Raw genomic sequence first — 22994 nt, 5'->3', positions numbered from 1 at the left:
ATATATGTATATGAAAATTCAGAATTTTAGAAGCATATAATGTACTTAGGTGGGTGGAGGAAAACAGAAATATATATATATATATATATATATATATATCTTATTTAGCAAGTTTGCAAAAGTATAGAACACAGTTTGTAACAGGAATGTAACTTGCTAGGTAGAGACAACTTGTAACAGAACACATAAGAATTTAGTTGCTAGGTAAAGGCCATAAAGATAAGAAAACTCAGTAAAGCAAGACTGAGGTATTGTTGAAACCCATAAAGCAGAAACTTTTGCTTAAGGAGCCAGCAAGAATCAGGCTCCTGGTTTTGGCCAGGACAAACTGACCTGAGAAAAAGCCAAACCTCCACTGCACCTGCCCAGAAGAAAGGGTCAAGCAGCAAACATCGAGGAAGATGATGTTACTTCATCAAAGACGCCCACCCACGACCACCAGGAGGCGTGGCACCACCAAAGACTCTGGATGGCAAATGGGCAGGCATGGAGGTGTGGGCTTGGGGGATCAATGTGTATTTAAACCTAAAATCTGTCTCACCAGGTAAGCATGTCTTTGGTGGAAATATCTCCCACGCGTCCCAGCTGGAATAAAACGTACCTGCTTTACAATTTTAATTGTAAAGTCCTTATTCACCAACTTGGTCCCTGTACTCTTCCCAAGTCACCTGTCCCTTCTACCACTGTCTGTGCATTTCCTTCTTGCTCCTCAGTTTGAGGAGCAGGGCCTTGCTCAGTCATGCCACTTTCCAGACTGCCCTGCTTGATTTCCTACACACAGGGATTGAGAGCGCTTGTGCTCTAAGACAAGTGGCCTTAAAGAGCTGCCAGCTCTGGTCAGCTCCTCTATCCCTAAGGACAGTTTCCATGGGGATCTCATTTACCAACTCCTTAAACAGCCAGAAGTTTGGTCTTCCAAAGTTCAGGGTCATGACTTTGCTCCTCACCAGCTTCAAGCTCCTTGGGATCATGAAATCCATCAGGGTGTGGTTGCTACAGCCCAGGCTGCCTCCAGTCTTAACCTCCTCAATGAGCTCATCCACCTTGGTGAGCACCAGGTCCAGTAGCACTTCTCCTCTGATTGGTTGTTCCAATATCTGGACCAGGAAGTTGTCCTTTGCACACTCCAGAAGTCACCTGGATTGCTTCCAGCCAGCTGTACTACTTTCCCAGCAGATGCCCAGGTGGGTGAAATCCCAAATCAGGATGAGAGCTTGTGAATTTGATGCTTCCTGTAGCTGAAGCAACAAGGCCTCATCAACAGGCTCCCCCTGATCAGGCAGCCTGCAGTAGACCCCCACCACCAAGTGTACTTTGTTGGCCTGGTCTTTGATTTTTACCCACAAGCTCTCAACCTGCTTGTGGCTGTTTCTTGGAGGCAGCTCTTTACAATATATCCCTTCCTTAATATAGAGTACAACACCCCCACTCCTCCTTCCCATCCTCTCTCTTCTGAAAAGCTTGTAGCCCTCAATTGCCATGTTCCAGTTGCGTAATTCATCCCACCATGTTTCTGTGATAGCAGTTTGGTCAGTTTTCTAATTGCACCAGGGCTTCCAACTCCTGCTTGTTACCCATGCTGTATGCATTGGTGTAGAGGCACTTCAGCTGGGCTGTCCACCTCTTCATCTTTTGGGAGGAGCCCTATCTAATTTCTCTGGGACAATTTACAGGTATTTCCCTGCTGTTCCCTAAAGTGCTGTTGTTTCCAGGTTCCTTACTGACACTCAGTAGAGCATCCCCTTCCCCCACCAAATCTAGTTTAAAGTCCATCTCTGAACTGCTTTTAGAAGAGGGTAAAGTTGTTATGAGACATGGTAAGAAAAAATTTCATTTAAATATAAATATTTGTTTTTATTGTTAGGAGGAAAGATTATTAAAGGAGTTCTTCCCCTTAAGGGTGGGATGTCACAAGGAGTGAGAAGGAGAAAAAAAGATGTAAGTATCTGCTAAGGATAATCAGTTTGATAGATCATGAATGTTTAACAGTTACATGGTTTTATACTATGTAACACCATGAAGGTCATCAGGGTGTTGTGTAGCACAATGCTCATGATAGTGAAACAAAACCTCATGAGCTATATGTACATGACACTCTTTCCCCCATAGGCCATGTTATATTTTTTGAGTTAATCATCAAAAATATAGGAATACTAAGCAGTTTTCTCTTTTCAAGCTCTAGTTGGTATTGAGATTTAGAAAATAAGGGGACCATAAGAATATCATATGACTAAAACAAAACCTGCCTGACACGTGGCCTTCCAGCACCTACCACTCAGATTCATCCTTCCAAGCAACAGTGGCTTTCCCTGTTTTTCCTGATCCATCAGTGAAGACGGTGGATCCTTGCACTGGCACCCAACTATTTTTTGGCTGTAAAGACAAACTGGTTGATTTTGCCAACTGCAATAACTCAATTGAGAGTTGTTGAAAACTTTGTGGTGTGTAATTCGGACCCGAGTTCATCCATATTACATCCTTCACATTCGGAGTCACACCAATTTACCAGGTTTCATAACAGAAGGTAATGCCAGGGCTGACAGGTTAGCTAACCCTGCGTGGGTAGAGCCTCAGCCTGACAAAATTGCGCAAGCCAAAGCATCGCATGATTTTTTCCATCAAAGTGCACATACTTTGCACTGAGGCTCGTGACATTGTCAGTTCTTGTGCTGACTGTCATGGACTTGCTGCACCTTTAGCAGTGGGGGTAAAGCCTTGCAGCTTTGGCAAACGGATGTCACTCATATTACTGAATTTGGCCGACTTAAGAATGTGCACGTGTCTATTAACACCTTCTCCTCTGCTATGTGGGCATCTGCTCATACTGAGGAAAAGGGTCGCGATGTTATTGCCCATTGGAGGATGGCTTTTGCAATCTTAGGTATACCTTCTGTGAAAACTGATAATGGTCCCACCTACATCTCACAGAAGATGTGGCAGTTTTTAAGTTTATGGGGAGTGTCACATGAATTTGGTATCCCGCATTCTCCAACTGGTCAAGCTATTGTTGAACACGCTCGTGGCACTTTAAAATGTCTTCTGGAAAAACAAAAAGGGGGAATGCCTGGAGAAACCCCACAAAGCCGATTGGAAAAGGCTCTATATACAATTAATCACCTTACAGTGCCACAAAATTCAAACAATCCTGTCAATTTAAATCACTTTCTTTCATTGCAGTCTTCAGGCGAGATGCAGCTGCCTTGAGTGAAAGTCTGAGTACGGGATCTAACCACTAATAAGTGGGAGGGCCCATGTGAGCTTATCACCTGGGGTCGTGGGTATGCATGCATTTCAAAAGATGCTGGGGTACAGTGGATACCTGCAAGGTGTGTTCCCCCTGACTTGCGACACCAAAAGCAGAATGTGGCCAACAGACAACCTTCGAGTGATGATCAGGATGCTGATCATCAATTGGATGGTCATTCTACAAGTAGAGAATGAGCATTCTATCTTTTTCTTTGTTTCTGGAGTAGTGAATGTTGACAAGTTAGACTGCCAATTCTATGAGCAGACTAACGATGTTTTGTTTACTGTATTAGAATTAGTAACTGACTTCTTGCAAGAATGAATAGCAAGACTTGATGTTGGTGCATGGACGTGATTGTGAGGAATTTGATGGCATGTGCAAGAGAATCTCCCTGACGATTCTTATTTACTGTCTGATTGAGGTTCTGTTTGGTAACTGGCAAATTACTAAAGGGACCTCTTGTATGGTGGTGTTTGAGGGTGCTAGGATGAGGGAAGAGATGAGAATCTTGACTCCATGTTTTGGAAGATTGATTTATTATATTAGGATATATATTATATTAAAATTATATACTAAAACTTTATTAAAAGAATAGAGAGAAAAGATCCATCAGAAGGTTAGAAAAAAACAGGAGAGGAGTGATAACAAAAGCGCATGACTCTCAGAGAGTCCGAGCCAGCTGACTGTGATTGGCCATTAATTAGAAACAACTAACATGCACCAATCACAGATGCACCTGTTGCATTCCACAGCAGCAGATAGTTAATTGTTTACATTTCTTTCCTGAGGCTCTTCAGCTCCTCGGGAGAAAATCCTGGCAAAAGGATTTTTCAGAAAATATCACGGCGACACTCTTGAGCTGTGTTTGTTCTCCTTCCTGCAAAGGGCCCTGCAGGGGATTACAAACGCCGCCTTCTTTTTTAAAACAAAAAGGAGGAATTGTGGATGCTGACAGTCTGGTCAGAGAGAAAGTCAGATAAACTTTCCCAGGCATTGCTCTGGGGAGTTTTGGGAAAGTTCAGAGAAAGAATGAAAACAATCCTTAATCTTTGCAGCTGGTGTTTTGAACGTGTTGTTTTCTTGTAAGGTGTTTACAAGAAGGGTGTTGTTCCTAATTAGCCAATGATGTGAAGGGTGTTGATTGAGGACCAATCAGGTCCAGCTTCCTCGTAACAGTCTATAAAAAGAATACTAGTCTAATAAAATTCGCATTTGCCTTCTGATAATTTAGGAGTCTGTGTTGCTTCATTCATCTGTCCCTAACACAACAGTGACATTTTTAGAAAGAGAAAAAGAAGAATTATTAGTGACAAACTAAAAGATTATAAGATGTGGTATTAAGTTCAGAGTGTTTATGTTAATTGGAGACAATTCAACAAGTAATTTTACGTGTGCTGTTATTAGTCCATGTGGGATAGGTTTCTTCCCACCCCTTGAGTCTTAAGATCATAGGAGGATGAGATGCAAACTAGGAACAAAGAAGAGTTTTTCAGTTGTAGTGTTTGAAGGAGTTCAATGGATGGTCAGTGATTCTTTTCATTTGCATTTCTTAGTTCAGTGTTCTTCTTTAGTGAAATTCTGGGTTTCACATACTTTTGCTTAACATATCGAGTGTTAGACAACTTTATAATAATCTAAACAAATACACATGTTATACAATAGTTTGATTGTTTTAGGGGAATAGATGATGTAATGAAATTCCTTGGTTTTACTTACTTATGTTTTACCTTGAAGAGGTAGGAGGGGGGAATAAAAACTGATTCTATAATCATATGAAAATTCAAGTTATATTCATGGTGAAATTTTTTTTTACTCAGTGTGGTAATCAGAGTGAAGACACAAGCATTCTAAAGTAATACTTGTAGAAACTATAAAGCAAGTACAAATGTCAATAAAAACAACTAAAGTTATTAAATTATTTGGTATTTTAACAGTACTAAATAAGGTTTTAATGTTATGTGAAGAGAGGTAAATTTATTTTCTTGGGATTTTTTTAGAGAAAATGGTTATCACTGGATCTTTACACTTGTTAAATCCAATTTTGTGAATTTGGAATATTATTTATGTATCAAACCTAAATGTTAGGATGTGGTAATTATATCAATTAATTCCTTCATGGTTATACTTAAATGTGGAATTCATGAGATCATTTCACTGGATATATATTTTTTTTATTCTTTTGCATTTCATAAAAAATTCTCGTGTTCCTTTTAACTTCTTTTAGATGTCTGTATTTTCAAAGACTGATCTCTGTATACACTGCAATTGTTGTTGGCAACTGGGCAAGTGAAAAGTTAATTCAAAGTTATTTGATTTTGTTCAATTAACTCTGAAAGGCTGGTAAATTTTGTTTTTAAGGCACTAATTGTATTATCAGACTTTGTTGATTTACGGAGACTTGGGTTGTCTTTCTTTCCAGTGAGAACTTAAAGGTAGCTGGTATGACTAAAACAATAAGGTTTTTGACAAAGAAAGCTGGAATAGCCATAAGTAACAAACAAATTATGAAAACTTAAAGAAATTGATATCTAGACTCTGTGGATTTCCAGACTCATAGCCAGCTGGTATCCCAGTCTGCCTATGTTGCAATCAAGTAGAAAAATTATGAAAGAAAGGCCTCATAAAATCAGGCCTGCTCTATTAGATCAATGGCTGGCCTGTCATTTCTTTTAAGTGCAGCTCGCACTTTGCAAGTTTCCATGTGAAAACAATCCTGGTATGATGTCCTGGGTTGTAAGATATGTGTGTATTCTATTTGCCATCTTTTCAAGGTGGGGCAATTATCTTCTATTAATTAAGCAGTTTTCTTTATCTCTTCCACAAACCAATCCTCCCTCCAGGAAATATCTTCTGTTAATGGGCCATGGAGTCTCACTGCGTGACTGATAAAATTGCATCATCCTATTGTGAGATGCTCCACCCAGGGGGAGGAACCAAGCATTCCTACCTGGATGTAATCTGAGATTCTGGAACACCAGCGCAGACTTTTCCCACTGGATTCCCAGAGGAACAGCTTGTCTTCTCCACTGGATTCCTAGAGGAAGACCAGGCCCATCTACACGACCAATGGACCTTCAAAGAAAAACTACACCCTTCTACAGGATCTCTACTTCAACAGAACCACCTGTCACTCCAGGAGGACTGCAGCCACTATCTAATCTGACTGCTACCAACAACTTGACCAACAGGCTGTCAGGTCGTATTCTGACTCTGTCAGTGTGGGTTTTTTTGTTTCTTTGTACTATTGCATTTGTATTTTAATTTTCCTAGTGTCATGGTTTGACTCTGGCACAGTGCCAGGGCCCCCATGGCAGGTGTATTTCCAAAATGGTTACTGTGAGATGTGACCCGGAAACAGAACAAAGCAGGCTCCCACTTGGGGATGGAGGGAAAAACAACACTTTATTAATTACAATATCTAAAAAGGAACACACACACAAAGCTAAGAAATGAAAACCTTCCAAATACATTCTTCCTCCCCCCTCCCTTTTCTCCACAGAATGAAATAACAGCTTAGATTTCCACCCAGTCACCATCTCTCAGGTAATCAACTTCCAGTCCATCACCACCCCTCAAATAATCAACCCTCAAATCCATCAGGGAGAGAGTAGTCCCCCCTTGCACCATAGGCTTCCCCCGGAAGCACAATTAAAACCTCCTGTGCTTCTGTGTCACTCATGGCCCCGCCCAGAGAACATCGGCCCTCGTGACTTCTCCCCCCCCCCACGTCCAGTGCTCTCACCACTGGACATGGGCCAGGACTGCTTTTAGGGTTCCCCATTTAAAGATGCTCCACCCATTTCCAGAAGCAGCAGTCTCTCAACTTCGGGACACCAGTCCCCCCCAAATTTCACCCCCTGGAGCCGAGGGGCCTTGTGAACAGAGAACTCAAACCCTCTCTGAAGACAGAGGGCATCTCACACCCTTCTCAGCCGTCTCTGTTCACGCCGCTGCTTCACTCTTGACTCCAAGGTATTGCCTCCCCCTAAATACAGTCTCTGGGTCACAGGAAAAAAACATGGGTCTGTCCATGGCCATACAAGAAAGAGTCCAGCCCAAGGCCACTCCATCATCTCTTCCCACCTAGGATTCTTCTCACCACTTCTGACATCTCTCACTCGTACTCTCTTTCCTCACACTTGCCCACTGCTTCATCTCTCTCTCCTCATTCTGATTCATGAGGATTGTTATTTGTAAGGTTTCCATTATTCTACCAAGGGGTTAAAATCTTCGCCTCTGTCTGCCCAGGACTCCCACAGCTGCCGGGCACCTTCTCTCGCCGCATCCCCCGCTTCTGGCTGGCTGTGCTGCCAGTACAGTCTCTATCACTCTCTCCCGGGGGGGCTGCCCAGACATCCCAAGTCTCTTCCACCCCTGCACCTTTCGGGGCTCCGGCCTCCCTTCCCCCAGGCCACATGGCCTCCCCCTCCCCCACCCAGATGCAGCTGGGCAGGGGAGAGGTCCAGACTCCACTCACCAATGCCAGATTCCAAAAAGAGGAAGTTCTCTGGGAATCCTCTGCTTTTAACTCCTGTGTGTTCTCAGAGGCGTATCCAAATCCCCAGTGGCCACACCAAATACCAATTTCAAATCTGGCCACTGATTGGTTTGACCTCGACTTTTCCAGAAACACACTTCCGGGCCAAACCACGACACCTAGTAAAGAACTGTTATTCCTATTCCCATATCTTTGCCTGAGAACCTCTTAGTTCCAAAATCATAATAATATGGCAGAGGGGGTTTGCATTTTCCATTTCAAGGAAGGCTCCTGCCTTCCTTAGCAGGCACCTGTCTTTTTTAAAACCAGGACACTAGGTTGTGTTTGACCAACCTGATCTCCTTTTATGACCACGTGACCCACCTGGTGGATGCAGGAAAGGCTGTTGATGTTGTGTACCTGGACTTCAGCAAGGCTTTGGACACTGTCTCCCACAGCATACTCCTGGAAAAGCTGGCAGCCCACGGCTTGGACAGGAGCACTCTTTGCTGGGTTAACAAATGGCTGGATGGCTGAGCCCAGAGAGTGGTGGTGAACGGTGCTGCATCCAGCTGGGGGCCAGTCACCAGTGGTGTCCCTCAGGGGTCTGTGCTGGGGCCTGTTCTGTTCAATATTTTTATTGATGACATGGATGAGGAGATTCAGTCTTTCATTAGTAAGTTTGCAGATGACACTAAGCTGAGAGTGTGTGTCAATCTGTTGGAAGGGAGATGGGCTCTGCAGAGAGACTTGGAACACTTGAATGGATGGGCAGAGTCCAATGGGATGAAGTTTAATAAGTCCAAGTGCCGAGTCCTGCACTTTGGCCACAATAACCCCTTGGAACATTATAGGCTGGGGATGGTGTGGCTGGACAGTGTCCAGGCAGAAAAGGACCTGGGGGTACTGGTCAACAGCCAGATGAACATGAGCCAGCAGTGGTGCCCTGGTAGCCAAGAAGGCCAGTGGCATCCTGGCCTGTGATATGTTTCTTCTCGGGACAGGTCTTATGAGCTCTCAGGGAACCTATCACATCCAAGATAGCTCAGCTGCCTCAAATGGCATAAAATTAGCAGAATGGCTTCAGAGATAGTATTGGAAACAGAAAAAGTTTTAATAAAAGGCAAAATAACAAAGCTTTTACAGAGAAAACCTGAGCCAGGGGCAAGAGGTGCTTGGTCCTGCTAAAATGCTCCACAAAAGTTATTATTTCCTTTGTTCTCTTCTTTTTCTAGTGAATTACATACGTGGGACCTTTTGGCCTCTGTCCCATTGGGAAGCCCCAGGTTGGAGGTGAAGTCCCAAAGGTCCTATGAGGTGTCTTTTTACCAAACTGAGGAGAGGAACATCTGGGCTTTTTGCTTTTTTAAGCAGACAAATAATTTGGTCGCTCCATCAACAGGGGGCACATTCCTACAGTTGTGTTTGTGGAGATTTCAGGATTTTGTTAACAACAAGTGTAGCATTTTATGCAGAAAAACTACAGTATGGTGATTTATGTTTAACTGTAGTAAAATGAATTAAAGGAATTCCAAGAATTCCCCTCCCACAGCAGCTTAAGCCTTGACTCTCATGAATTTGAGATATGGGGTGAGGGAGGTGGGGGGTGAAATAAATGGGCAGGAGATCTTTCTCCTTTTTAATGCCTTTATTAAGAAGAATCAGCTCAGGTGGGAAGAAATCGACGGGTTGCGCCCACGCCGCCGCTGCTCCCAGGCGTGGCGCGGAGAAGGAGGATGATGCAGCTTTGTCCACTGGTCTGCAGACAGAGCTGAGGATTCCGTCCTCACGGGAGAGTAGCAGATTCCTCGCTTGTTTGTTTAACACCCCGGGGTGTCTCTTTAATCAGTATCTTTTCAGGTTAGAGTGAGAAGCAAAAAGGGTCCAAGCAGGTACGGGACTACGCTCCCATCCTTAGACGTCACTTAAGTCACTTGTTGGCTCGTGATTTTAGGGGTTTTTCTTGTAAAAACTGTAAAAATTCGGGGCGCAATGCATTTCTCATCTGCATACTGGCTCTGATGTCACTGCCTATTCTCTTTACCTTGGAGGGTCTGTCCTGGTGTCTTCTTGGCAAGCGGCCAGCATCAGGGAAACAACAGTTAATCACCGGCCATTAACGGGTAATTGAGTAGTTTTTCTTTGGCAGTGAAACCAAAGAGGTCTGACTGGTCTGACTTGTTTTTTAACTCTGAAACTCAAAAAAAATACAACTTTCTATTCATAACGGGAGGGTGTGTGTGTCTGTGTTTGGGGGCATATGAGAGTTTTTGCTGTAAAAAGCACAGCCTTTTGCAAGGCAGCAAAGTGAGTGTCAGTGGAAACAATGCTTTAACTGAAGATTGGATTGTGCAAGAAGAAAACTGGGAAAGACTGAGATTTTGTAAAGCAGAGTTTAGGTGGAGGAAACCAAGACAAGCACTTTGTCATTTGTGTTGTTCTAAGGAAACAAAGCCTACTCAGAGAGCTATAATTATTTTATTAGCAACCAGTCGCAAGAAGAAAAGAAGTATCAGGGTGTTTGAATTATTAGAAAAGAGAGTTTCAAGTAGTTTAAGAAACCCAGCAGAAATAATTAAAACATTAATATATGATATGGAAGAATTCACGCTTATGTGAAATATGCATGAAATAAAGTTATGCTTGTAAGAAAACTTCTTAAAGTTTTAAAAATCACAAGCCGGAGCCAGGGAGCGATTGCTTCACAAATTGCGAAACCACAGATGGCAGCGGAGAGAAAGACCTAATTAACAAAGGAAAAGATGTGGCTCAGTGCGGAGATGGGCCCTTTCCCCGGGACAGTCCAGGAAACACCCAAGCGATGAATACTCAATAAGTATCTACTATTGAGATAGCCAGTCATCAGGAGCATGCATTCCAATACCAGGTTCCCTTAACTCAATGATCAGCATTCATCGCTTCCCAGAAACAGTTTTGTCCAGCCCAGCACAGAGAAAGGAGACTAAGAATAGGAGAAACTCTGCCCCAGGCGGAAAAAACCTGTATAAAAACTACCCTGACAGAGACAGCATTCTTTAACAGAGGGGATCCGAAGTGGTAGAGTTCGAATCTAGTTCACCCAGCGCCGATCCTGGGCTCAACGCTGTGCCTTTGATTGTGGCTATCGGAGACTGAATCTCAGTCATGAAATAAAACCTATTTTATTCATTATTAATTAATTTATTACCTATAACAAAGCTGAGTGTGCTCAGCCTATTTTTATACCCCAAGACTTTTGAATTAAGGCAAAGAGTTGGGAGGGAGTAGAAAAATGGGGACTAAGAAAATAGAATTTTTAGTAGACACAGAGGCAACATACTCAGTTTTAAATAAAGCCTTGATGCCTATAACAGATGATTATATTATGGTAAGGGAGCAAGTGGCCAATCTGAAAAGGTATATTTTTGCAAACCATCAAAATATTAATAGGTTTTTGTATATGCCCAACTCTCCAAAGGCACTGTTGGATAGGGATTTGTTGCAGCAGCTGGAAGCAAAGATCACATTTAAATATGGGGAGATTATTTTGGAGGTAAAAAATCAACAACATGTAGACATACTAAACTTAATTTTGACAAGTAGTAAGACCGAAATTGAAAATAAGGATGAAACTAACAAGAAAATAATGGATCCAGTGTTTCCTGGGGTATGGGCCTCTAACATACCAGGAAGGGCAGAGAAGTCACCTCCTGTGCAAGGTAAGGAAAACAACCAGCTAGGGTCAGGCAGTAAAAGCCTGATCTACACCTGGTGGTGGCAAACCCATACACCTTGCTAACATGTTTGACACTGGAACTAACCTAGTTTACCATTTTAGATTTGAAGTATGCCTTCTTTTGCCACCCTCTGCATAAAGCCAGACAGAAAATTTTTGCCTTCGAATGGGAGAATCCCAAGAGTGGGCGTAAGACTCAGCTCACATAGACAGTATTGCTCCAAGGTTTAACAACAGCCCCAGGATATTCGGAGAACAACAAACTGCAAGAGATCTAGAGTCCTGGGAAGCTCCATCAGAGGAAGGACAGCTGCTGCAGTATGGCAGCATGTAGACAACCTCCTGAGAACTACCCAAACCCAAGAGGCATGTGTGGATTAGACAGTAAGCCTCCTGAATTTTTTTGGGTTTACAAGGGTATAGAGTACCTCAGAAAAAGGCTCAGATAGTGAAGCAGTCACCTACCTGGGTTATGAGGTCAATGCTGGGCAAAGGATTCTAAGGAAAGACTGAAAAGAAGCATGGAAGTTCATCCTAGGCCAGAAGATGACTCTGCTAGTGTCCCATAGAGTGTCTGCAGTGCTGGAAGTAAAAGGCAGACACTGGCTTTCCCCACAAAGGTTCCTGAAGTACCAAGCCATAATGGTAGAACAAGATGATGTAGAGATTGTAGTCACTAACCTTGTGAACCCAGCTTTTTTTCTCAGTGGGATACAGGAGAACAAGTGATCCATGATTGCCTGGAAGCTATCAAAGTCACCTACTCCAGCCATCTGGGTTTGAAGGATACCCCCTGGATAATGCAGAGACCTAGTTCACTGATAAGAGCAGTTATGTCATCAGCGTAAGGAGACATGCTGAGTATGCTGTCACCACTTGCAGAGAGGTAATAGAATCTGGACCGCTACCAACAAACACCTCGGCGCAAAAGACTGAGAATTGGCAAACTCAAGGTATGCATTTGGGGTTGTGCATGCACAAGGAGTGATTTGGGTGCACAAGAAAGAATGAAACTGTTAGAAGCTGTCCAGCTACTTGAGAATGAATATCAAGGCATACCAGAAAGTGAACTTAGAATTGGAGGAAGGAAATGGTCTGGCAGACAGGGAGGCAAAAGAAGCAGCAAAAGGTGAGATTCTCACTGAGGGAGCCTTAATTCCAGATAGCCCTTGAAGGTAAACCAGAATAAAGACAGAAAGTTAATCCAAGATCAGGAAGATATATATGACAAAGAGGGGTGGGCTGCTATTAACAAGAAACTAGTAAACCCTTCCCATTTTTTGTGGTCACTAGTAAGGGAGGAACACCAGAAAACACACTGGGGAATTGATGCCCTGAACACCTATTTGAGAGAATCGTTGTCAGGAATTTATATGCCATTATTACTCAAGTGACCCGACAGTGTGGTCTTTGCCTCCAGACTAACCCCAAGAATACCCCCAGGCCAAAACTTGGTCAAATTAGGAGGGGCCATAGACCTGGGCAGCAGTGGCAAATTGACTTTTCAGAACTCCCAAGATAAAGGGGGGGGGGGTGTATCGGTATTTATTGGTATTAACAGATTTTCAAGGTAGCCAGAAGCACTTCCTACCAGGGCTGTCAAGGCCTGGGAGGTGACCAGGGTATTATTACAAGAAATAATACCACACTTCGGAGTTCCAGCCACAATGTCCTCAGAGGATCACATTTCATTTCCAGGATAGTGCAACAAATTAGCACCCACCTAGGCATAGATTGGGAACTTCATATTCCATACCACCCCAAATTGAGTGGCCAGGTGGAGAAAATGAAGCATTTGATTAAGCAGCAAATTGTAAGACTGGGGTAAGAAGTTAATTTACCCTGGCCTCAAGCTCTTCCACTGGCATTGTTGCAAATTCGAACTAAACCTAGAGCCAAAGAAAAGTTGAGCCCTTTTGAAATGCTTTATGAAAGACCATATAGAATACAAAAGAGGATGTTCACCCACATCGGAGAGGTGACATTGACCACCTACATGGTGGCTTTAAGTAAACAGCTCACAGAAATTAAAAAACATGTGGCTGGAACTTGGAGCAGGGAGCTAGATGGATCAGTACATAACATACAGTCTGGAGATTATGTATATGTTTAGTCTCTTACAGAAAAGACTTTGGAACCACAATGGGAAGGGCCATTCCAGGTGCTTCTCACCACTTTCACCGCAATTAAAATCAAAGAGCAGAATGCCTGGATCCACCACTCTCGATTGAAGAAGGCCCCAGAAGCCCCTTGGAAAGTGACACCGGGACACAATGAACTGAAACTAAAATTTACTCTGGCAAAATGAGTATATTGTGGCTGAGAGTAGTTAGTAATTTCATTTGCAGAATTGTATTGTGTGTAATGAGAATTGAAGTCTTAGAATTAGAAGGTACCTTTATCCAAAATGATGCTGAGTGGCCTTGGTTGCAAGCTTTCATTCGGTGCACTGGATGCATGGGAAAACATTCTGATGTCAAAAATATTAATGAACAAGTTGGTCACTGCAACAAGTGAACTAACAAAACTAAAATCTTTATTAGCATCAGGAACTAGCCAGTGACAGATTTCGAAAGTGCTACCAAAATAGAAAAGGCTGGGGACCAAGACCACAAGTTAATAGCAGAGGCACTTAGTAGGGTTCAAGATAATGCATCTTTAGCTTTCAGTTGTATACAAGCACAGTTATGGATGCAGGCAACAGCAGCCTTTATCATACGGGAAGGGGGCGAAGGTGATTTTCCAGTTGAGATCCAAAAGATTGTTTGGGATAATGTGATTGATTTTAAAAGAAAGTTTCAATCTTGGTGGTCTATGGTAAATTTTACATATGATCCTGCTTCTAATGTGGCCACTGCCTTTGTGCTTACTCTACGTAATGCCACTGTTTATGTTATTCACCCCATCATTGCACTAAGACTAAACCATGAGAAAACGGTGCTTTATCCTTCAGAACATAGAGCGTGGGCATGAAAGATGAATGAGAAGTGGCAAACAGTAAACTTAGAATCTTGTGTTACCCAGGAACAACTAGGATTCATCTGTAAAAGCAACACTACTGATGCTCAAGATGTGTGCCTTGACACTGAACAAAGTATTTGCCACTTCGAGATTCATCCAGTCACTGATCAGAAACCTGTGCTTGTGTATACTACTAAAAGTTGTGTATGCTTAAGAACTGCTTGTACTTTTGTAGAAATTGATAACAACACTATAGTTTTGCCTAGTAGAAATAATTCTAATTTTTGTATTTGTAATTTCGTTAAGATTATTGGGTGTAATTTTTTGTATTTGGCACTGGTGACATCCCACCAACTGATCAGAAACATTTACACAATGAATCACAGGCTGTCACCTACACCTACTGGAATAGACCTTATATTAATAAGACAATTAATTAGACATTAAGACCTAATTGAAATTTTGAAGAAGATCCAGAAAAGCAGAAAAACCCCTCTAATTACGGTCCATCGTGATACAAAAGAAAGAAGCAGAATTCTGCAAAGAATAAAACAAGATGCAGATCATCACTGGTGGGATGTAATCTTTTGATGGTTGTCGCTTGGCCTCAGCTAGATGGTGATGGGGGGGGAGGGCAACAAACCCCCTCCCCCGAGCTCCGCTAAATCCCAGCTACCAGTGTTGGTGCAGCATGAAACAAAGAGCAGCACACGGGTCCCAGGGTAACTTTATTTGATGGTAAAACTTCCCCTCTTCATCATCCCAGGACCCTGAACTGAGGGCAAACAGTGACTTACATATGGGGGCAGATCCCAGGGGGAGGATACAATCTTTAACAAATCAGGAAAATTGGGAGCAAAAAACAAGGCGGGGAATACAATGTATAAACCGATAAAGAATTTCAAGGGAGGAAAAAAGTTTCAGTGAACTAATAAAGTTTGAAGAAATACAAAACTGACAGGGAAAATTCTCGAGGGGAGGAGGCTCAGGGAGAAACTGGCATCTAATGAAAGGAGAAGTGATGAAAGTTCTGGGAAAAGGGCAGGGACAAAAAGAACAGCATAAGGAAACTACAGAATTACAAATCAAACAGTAAACATACTAATAAAACAAAAAACACACCACAACAGATGGTCACCAACTGCAACTGAAATTTTCAGTATGTTGTGCCACCCCATTGTAGTTTTATTTATATTAGTTAGGGCGAGTTTAGAGTTATCTTTTATAGTGCTAATTTGGAATTATAGAATACTACAGCGAACAGCGGTGTTGACCTCCCTATCAAATGTACATGACAAAGCATTAAGAGACACCTATTATCATAGAAATTTGTACTAATTAAAAGAGTTTACTAGTTTTCTAGAAAAGGGGGGAATGAAACAGGGGGTTGGAAATTTAACTCAGGGGTAGAAATCGATTTCGGATTTAACTGGAGTCTGCTTGTTTAGTCTGTTAACTTGTGTGCTCACAAAAAGGCCGGCAAAGAGAACAAAGGAGATTCAAGGCTACTTAGAAAGGAATGCAAGCATGCAAGTTGAAGAGAGATAAGAAGAGACTCCACCGATCTTGGGGCTGAAGCAGACAGAAAAACTGAATCTAGGTTATGTGACTGAAGAACAGTGCAGCGTCATAAAAATTGATAAGACCGTTTAATACATATGCATATGTCTTTTATGCATATGCAACCGGTTAGGGGATAAAGTAGACTCGGGAATTTTTGGGGGTGCGCATGTCCTTGGGGAGCATGCATCCAGCACTAAAATAAATTATACTGGCTTTACAACTTTTACAAGTTGTGGAGTTTTTTTCCACAAATCAGTACTAATGTGTAAAGCATATTAAGACACTGGAGGAAAATATATTTTATAAATCTGACATAAATTAGATCAGTCATAATCTTTTGCCCAACTAAAAAAGAATGGCTTAATTCAGCACATAGTAATCTATCAATCCATATGGCATGAATGATTGCATGAAAGGGACTTAGAGCAGTGTGTGGAACTGCTTGTCATACAGGAACTTAGGTATGTGAAGACAGCAGCAGAAACTGGAGCTATGAATATATATTTAGAAAGATAAGCATTTGTAACAAAAATAATATATTATAAATATTAGGTAACAGGATGTTACAGAACTGTGGCAAAATAATGATACATATGTGTTATAAATATGGTTAGTAATTCGTGGAAATAAAAGATGTATCAAATATATATGTATAAAATGAACTACTGGTATACGGGGGGGGAGGGGGATTCTTCCCCAGGATGGCGAAATCGCGGCAGATGGACAGAGAGGCACCACAACATTTACATGCAAAGGAAACTTCGGCTGCACAGGAGATGGGCATTCACAGAAACATGCACCCAGTGATGCCCAATCGATGATGGCCCAGACAAGATACCTATCTGAGAGGACCAGGGCCATCAACACCTTCCATCTGAATGCCAGATTCCGGGAATCAGGGAAGTGTATTATTCGATTCCCGGATGAAGGCTTTGTGCAGCCCCATCCAAAGAAACAAACCAACTTGAATATGAAAAACTCAGAAAGAAACAAAGACATTCTGCCGTGGGCGAAATAAACTGTATAAGAACCGCTGCCTCGGAGCAGCCAGTGTGGACGGGGAAGAATTGGTGCTAGCGAGGCCAATCTCACGTCCACCCGGCTCACCTCCCAGGAGTGGTACGCTGTCCGATTTGGTTGGTGGCTGTTGAGACTGTATTACGGTCACAAAATAATTTTTTTTAAACTTTTTATTAAAATTGGCTCTTTTTCATTTTTCATCTATAACAACATGGAAAGTAACTGGTAACAATTCAAAACATGACACTTTTTTCTGTCATGTGAAACTTCAGTTTCTTTAAAATAGACAAAAATCCTCTTCACTTGAGCAGTTTTATAAGTGTGGGCTGCATACAAAAGATTTACTCCACAGCTCTTATTCCCCAAAATTTTTCTCCTCCCTCTGATCCTCTACATGTTATCAAAGTGCTTATTCTCAGGGCCTAGTACTTGTAAAAGGGTGTTGGTTATCTGTAGCAGCGTGGGTTTAGATGGTGGTCTCTGCTACCTATAACTATTCCCCAATAAACATCTCTTGTGGAAAAGCCTCTTGGGTAAGCATTCAGGCAAAGCAGTCAAGTCCACACACCACACTCACCATGGCTAGCTCAGCAAAAAGAGGCAGAAGGGCCTTTTGTATGTTTCTCTTCCAGCGAAGGTTTATTGCATCCACCTTGCCAAAGGGAAACCAGAGACAAAAGATGAACCATGTAGTCTGCACAAGGTTAAGTATGGGATCAGTGGCCAATGGTCTGAGGGCACGGGGGTGGCACAAAGGGCAGGGCAAAGGCCATTGGCTTACAGGGAAGATGGGGCTGTGTAGCAGGCACAAGGCCTGCACGGCCTCCTTGGCGATCAGAGGCCTAAGAGCTAGGAAATGCCGAGTCAGCATGACTGAGCTTTAGAAGCCCCTCTCTTCCGCCATTCGGACCCTGCTTATCTCCCTGTAAATCCATAGGTCACTTTCCCCTGACCCTTACTATTGGACAGTTTTCAAAACCCCTGTAGGGTATAAAAACCCCTAATTCTGCCCGGTTCCGCGGAAGAGCTGTCACTGGACCCTTCGCGGAGACCCGAATAAAAGAATCCTGCGGAACCCATACAGCGCTTCTCATATCTCTCTCCCCTGCGTCTGCTGCTGTGGCACCTAGCAAGCTACAGCTGAAATCACTAAGAGCTGATTATCACTAAGAGCTGCAAATCAATATAGCTTGCCTAGGTTGCCTGAGCCCCCTGCTGAGCTATCCTGGCCAGCCGGCATTCCCTGCTGGGCTCCTGCCCTGAGGGTAATGACCAGGCCATAGGGCTGGCCACCAGGGATACCACAACCAATAAGGAACCAGGGAAAGGAGAAACCACAAGAATTTGGGACATCTGGGGAAAGGAACTGGGATGGATCATGGTGTTGTGCAAGACTCCATGGGGAAGTCCTTTCTGTCCGCCTAGGTGGGGAAAACTCTATGGTAAATGCTTCCAAGCTAAGGCCCTGGGGATTTCCCTGAGGGGGAAGGATTGAGAGGATTCCACAACTCCCCTGGTTTTTGTTACTATGAAGACTTCCCCAATGGACTTCTGCAGACACTTAACTAAACAGGGAAACATAAGTAAAATGATAAAAACAACGACTACAATCAAAAAAATTCCTTTAACAAAAGATGAAACTCGTCAACCCCCATTGTCCGAAAAGTTCATCAACAGAGAGTCTTATCATCTTCTGGAGCAGTGAAGAGTCATCTTCTTTGACGAATGTAGGAGCGGCAGGGGGTAAGGACGCTAGGGACAGACAGAGACGGGAGATCTCTGAAGCCAGGTCTTGGGACTTGTGGTTTATTGCAGCGGGCGTGGGTGCAGGGGCCCTGCTTGGAGCTGCCAGACGAAGCTCAGAGCAAGGCCCAAGAGAGGTAAAGAGAGTGGTAGAGAGAGAGAGAGAGCGAGGAAGAGTAAAGAGAATGAATGCAAGAGTGTGGTAAAGAGAGAATGGATGAATGGTTCCCTTTACAATACAATAAATCTTCTGTGTTGAATATTCTAATTCTCACTAACCAATCTAATACAAGATATAAATCCTATAGCATTTACATACAACCTATAAGAATCATTACATTACCATACTGTGTTACATTTTAAACCCTAAAAACTACTCTTTGGACCCCTTCTGCCAAGCTAGTAGGGTCTGCTCTGACCCTTGGACCTGTCTGCAAGCAGAGGATATTGTTTCATCAAAAGGGGATTACCTTCAGCCAGCCATACCATTGGTTTCCAGTTGTTCAGTAACTAAGGTATCTCAAAGCTTGCTTTCATTTCAATCTTGCTTATAGTTTCCATATTCTCAAAATCTTTTGCCAGGCAATCATATTTATAAGGCTTTCCTGTTTCATCTTCCCCAACAGAGACTGGTGAGGGGCTTGGAACACAAGCCCTATGAGGAATGACTGAGGGAGCTGGGGTTGTTTAGCCTGGAGAAAAGGAGACTCGGGTGACCTTATCACCCTCTAAAACTTCCTGAAAGGTGGTTTGTAGTCAGGTGCGTGTTGGTCTCTTTCTCCAAGCAGCACCTGACAGAATGAGAGGACACAGTCTTAAGCTGCATCAAGGGAAATTCAGGTTGAATATTAGGAAGAGGTTTTTTAAGGAAAGAGTGATAAAGTAATGGCATGGCCTGCCCAGGGAGGTGGTGGAGTCACCATCCCTGGATGTGTTTAAGAATGGATGTGGCACTCGGTGCCATGGTTTAGTTGAGGTGTTGGAGCATGGGTTGAACTCGGTGATCTTGAAGGTCTCTTCCAACCTAGTCGTTCTGTGAGACAGTACTTAGACATAATACACAAAGTTGTGAGCAAACAACCTGCAGTGAAAAAAATCTAATCGCAGATGAACCCCTTGCTGCGAGCCACAGCCTGCAGTGAAATGGAACTCAGAAACTGAATATACAAAGTAGCGAATGGCTACGGCTACAACCAGCTGCGGGACGGCATGAAATAAGCAAGACAAAAACCAGTCGGTGGAGTGGGACCTGAGCAGTGAGTGCACCGTGTTGTGGATGGCAAGGAACGCATAGAAACAAACACAGCTCCTGGGAAGGCACCTCCCGAGAGAGCAGGCGGTCATTGAATCACAGAATACAGCTCATTTGTGGAAAAAAACTCCACAACTTGTAAAAATTGTAAAGTCGGTATGATTTTTTTCTGCCCTGGACACATGTGGGATAGCTCCCCCAAAAGACATATGCATCCCCGAGAATTCCCAAGTCTATTTTATCCCCTAACCTGTTGCATATGCATAAAGTTTCACAATAGGTTCATGCATATTCATTTACTAGTTTATGTTACAATCAGTTCTTATCAATTCTTGGGCAGAGAGAGCTCTTTGATTGTTTCTCCTGCAGCCTCAGTTTTGGCTTGCTTCTTGTTTCAAGGCCCAAGAGGCCCCTCTTATCTTCCTCTAGCTTGGACGTTCACATTCCTTTCACCTCGTTTGAGGCAGTTTTGCAATCTACAGCCCACAGGCTTTTTACAAGCACAGCAAATTACCAGATAAAACAAGTTAAACAATTCAAAACAGTTCAAAACAGTACACTTCACCTAAATCTGAAATGGATTTCTAACCCAAGTTAGTTCCTAAGCCCATGTCTCACAGCCACGGTATGAAGAACCGGGGAACAGGGAACAGACGACCAAAGGAACTGCAGAGATGCAATCTTGAATCACAGGAACATACAGCCAAACAAGTCGGGGAGACAGCGGCCAAATGGAAAAATACACTGTGGAAGACCCATGGCACGGAGCGTACATGCGTGAGGTAGCGCAGCCAAGCGATGACGTCCAGACTGTGAGTTTGAAAAAAGGGTGAAATATAAATATGGGAAATCTTAGATCATGAATTTCAGCTAACGAAAAAGCAATAATATATGTATGGGCACTTATATTGAGCAAACGTGATAAACCAGGATAAAAAGAAATTGCTAACTCTATTGCTGTGGTGTAGAAAGCATAACGTGAGTGTTGATGTACAAAATGCCTTTTTTATCAAAAGGTGGGATGAGTTGGGGCAGTTTTTGTGGGCAGCAGCCATAAGGAAATTGGGAAATAGTCACAAAACCGTCACCTATATGATATTTAATTAGAAATTCGTTGAAAAAATTACAGTCCGGAGGAAGCACCGCAGCTACCGCTGCGGCACCCTCCCCGTGAGCTCCAGAGACCCCTCAGCCAGTACGTCCCATGTCTGTGGGTCCGTTTCTGTTCCCTCTGCCCACGAATGATGGGATAATTGCCTTTTGAGTCCGTTTTCATAGTAAAAAGACTGGGTTTAGATGCTTTTCAATCCAAACCACGTGAAGAAGCCGAGAAACAAAGAACAAGTAGCCCGGTAATGGAACTTGGTTCCATGCGCCTCAGTAAAATGGTTCCGGCAAAATTCAGTTCCCAGGGCGGCGTGGGACGACCGGCTCCAGCTCCGGGGAAAACTGCGGAGGCTGGCGGCATCTGCAGCAGTCGTCCGGGTGAGTTTTGTCCTCCAGAAATCCCCCCAGAGCCCTGGCTGACCATGGGCACAGGCACCGGCGGCTCCGCATGGAACTCGCGGGCCCTGAAGCGGCAGGGGTCGGATGGCATTCCCTGTAGGAGGGTTCCTTTTCGGAAATGAAATATCCAACCACTCTTTCTCCTGGTACCGCTGGGAAGACTCTTTAAGGGAGCCCAGCGGTTCCGCAGGTGCTTTTAGACTTGCTAAGCCTTTTCTGTGTTTATCTTTTAGTGTTCTTCTTCTCCTTTGCTGTATGCAGTTTTTAGGGTTTGTCTTGTTTTCTTCCCGGGCGGTGGCAGCACGATTGCAGCTGCCGGAGTTTCCTTTCTCTGGTGTGCGGCACCTTCCCCCGGCCCCCTCCCTTTTTGGGAGCTTTTCTCAACTGTAGCAGGCTCAGGGCCTGCAAGGCCTTGGCGATCAGAGGCCTGAGAGCTAGGAAATGCCAAGTCAGCATGACCCTAGCAGTCCCTCTCTTCCGCCTTCCGGACCCTGTTTATCTCCCTGTAAGCCCATAGGTCACTCTCCCCTGACCCTTACTATTGGACAGTTTTCAAAACCCCTGTAGGGTATAAAAACCCCTGATTCTGCCCAGTTCTGGCAGAAGGGCTGTCCCTGGACCCTTCACGGAGACCCGAATAAAAGAAGCCTGCGGAACGTCATACAGCTTCTTCTCCTCTCTCCCCTGCGTCTGCTGCCGCGGCACCTAGCAAGCTAAAAGAGCTGGAGATCACAAAAGAGCTGATTATCACTAAGAGCTGCAAATCACTATAGCTTGCCTAGGTTGCCTGAGCTCCCGCTGAGCTATCCCAGCCTCCGGCTCTCCCCGCTGGGCTTTTGTCCGGTGGGTAGTGACTGGCAATAGCTGGCCCCCAAACAGATAGCTGGGGCTCCGAGCCAGATACTCAACCTTTCCACAAAACTCATGAAAGACTCAAATGGAGATTGTGTTATTTTCAAGTAATTATCAATTGGAGCATCAAGACGCAACCTGAAGAAAGTCTTCTCAGCTGCTTTTACACTTTCTTTGAGAGCTTTTCTGGGAATGCTTTCTGCCTGACTTGCTCCATCACCCCACTCCCTTTCTCCACATAAATGGTCTAATGATATTAATTTTCCAAAAACATCAGTGGCGGTTGTCTCATCACCTCACAGAATTGGCAAATAGGCTGTCACTTCTTTTTTCCATGCCGCCTCCCACAAGATGTACTCTGTTTGAGTTAGCAGGCAGGAAAAAAGCTGTTTAATGTCAGCAGGGGTTAAATCAGAAGAAGAAAGGGTAGATCTGAAAAGTCCTCTGAAATATTCACTGTCTCTACCAAATTCTCTCTGAGCCTTGACTAGCTCTTTGGTGGATTGAAAAGAGAACGGGGTCCAATGCGGTTGAATTCCCCCATTCAGGTCTGATATGTATGTGACCGGAGCTGCAGAGATGACAGCCAGGGGAGGGGGTTTCTAACTGGAAAGGGTTGGAGGGGAGAAAGGGATTGTGGGGAGAAGAATGAGAAAAA

Source organism: Passer domesticus, chromosome W (assembly GCF_036417665.1).
Source record: "Passer domesticus isolate bPasDom1 chromosome W, bPasDom1.hap1, whole genome shotgun sequence".
NCBI lineage: Eukaryota > Metazoa > Chordata > Aves > Passeriformes > Passeridae > Passer > Passer domesticus.
This window is presented reverse-complemented; position numbering follows the sequence as displayed.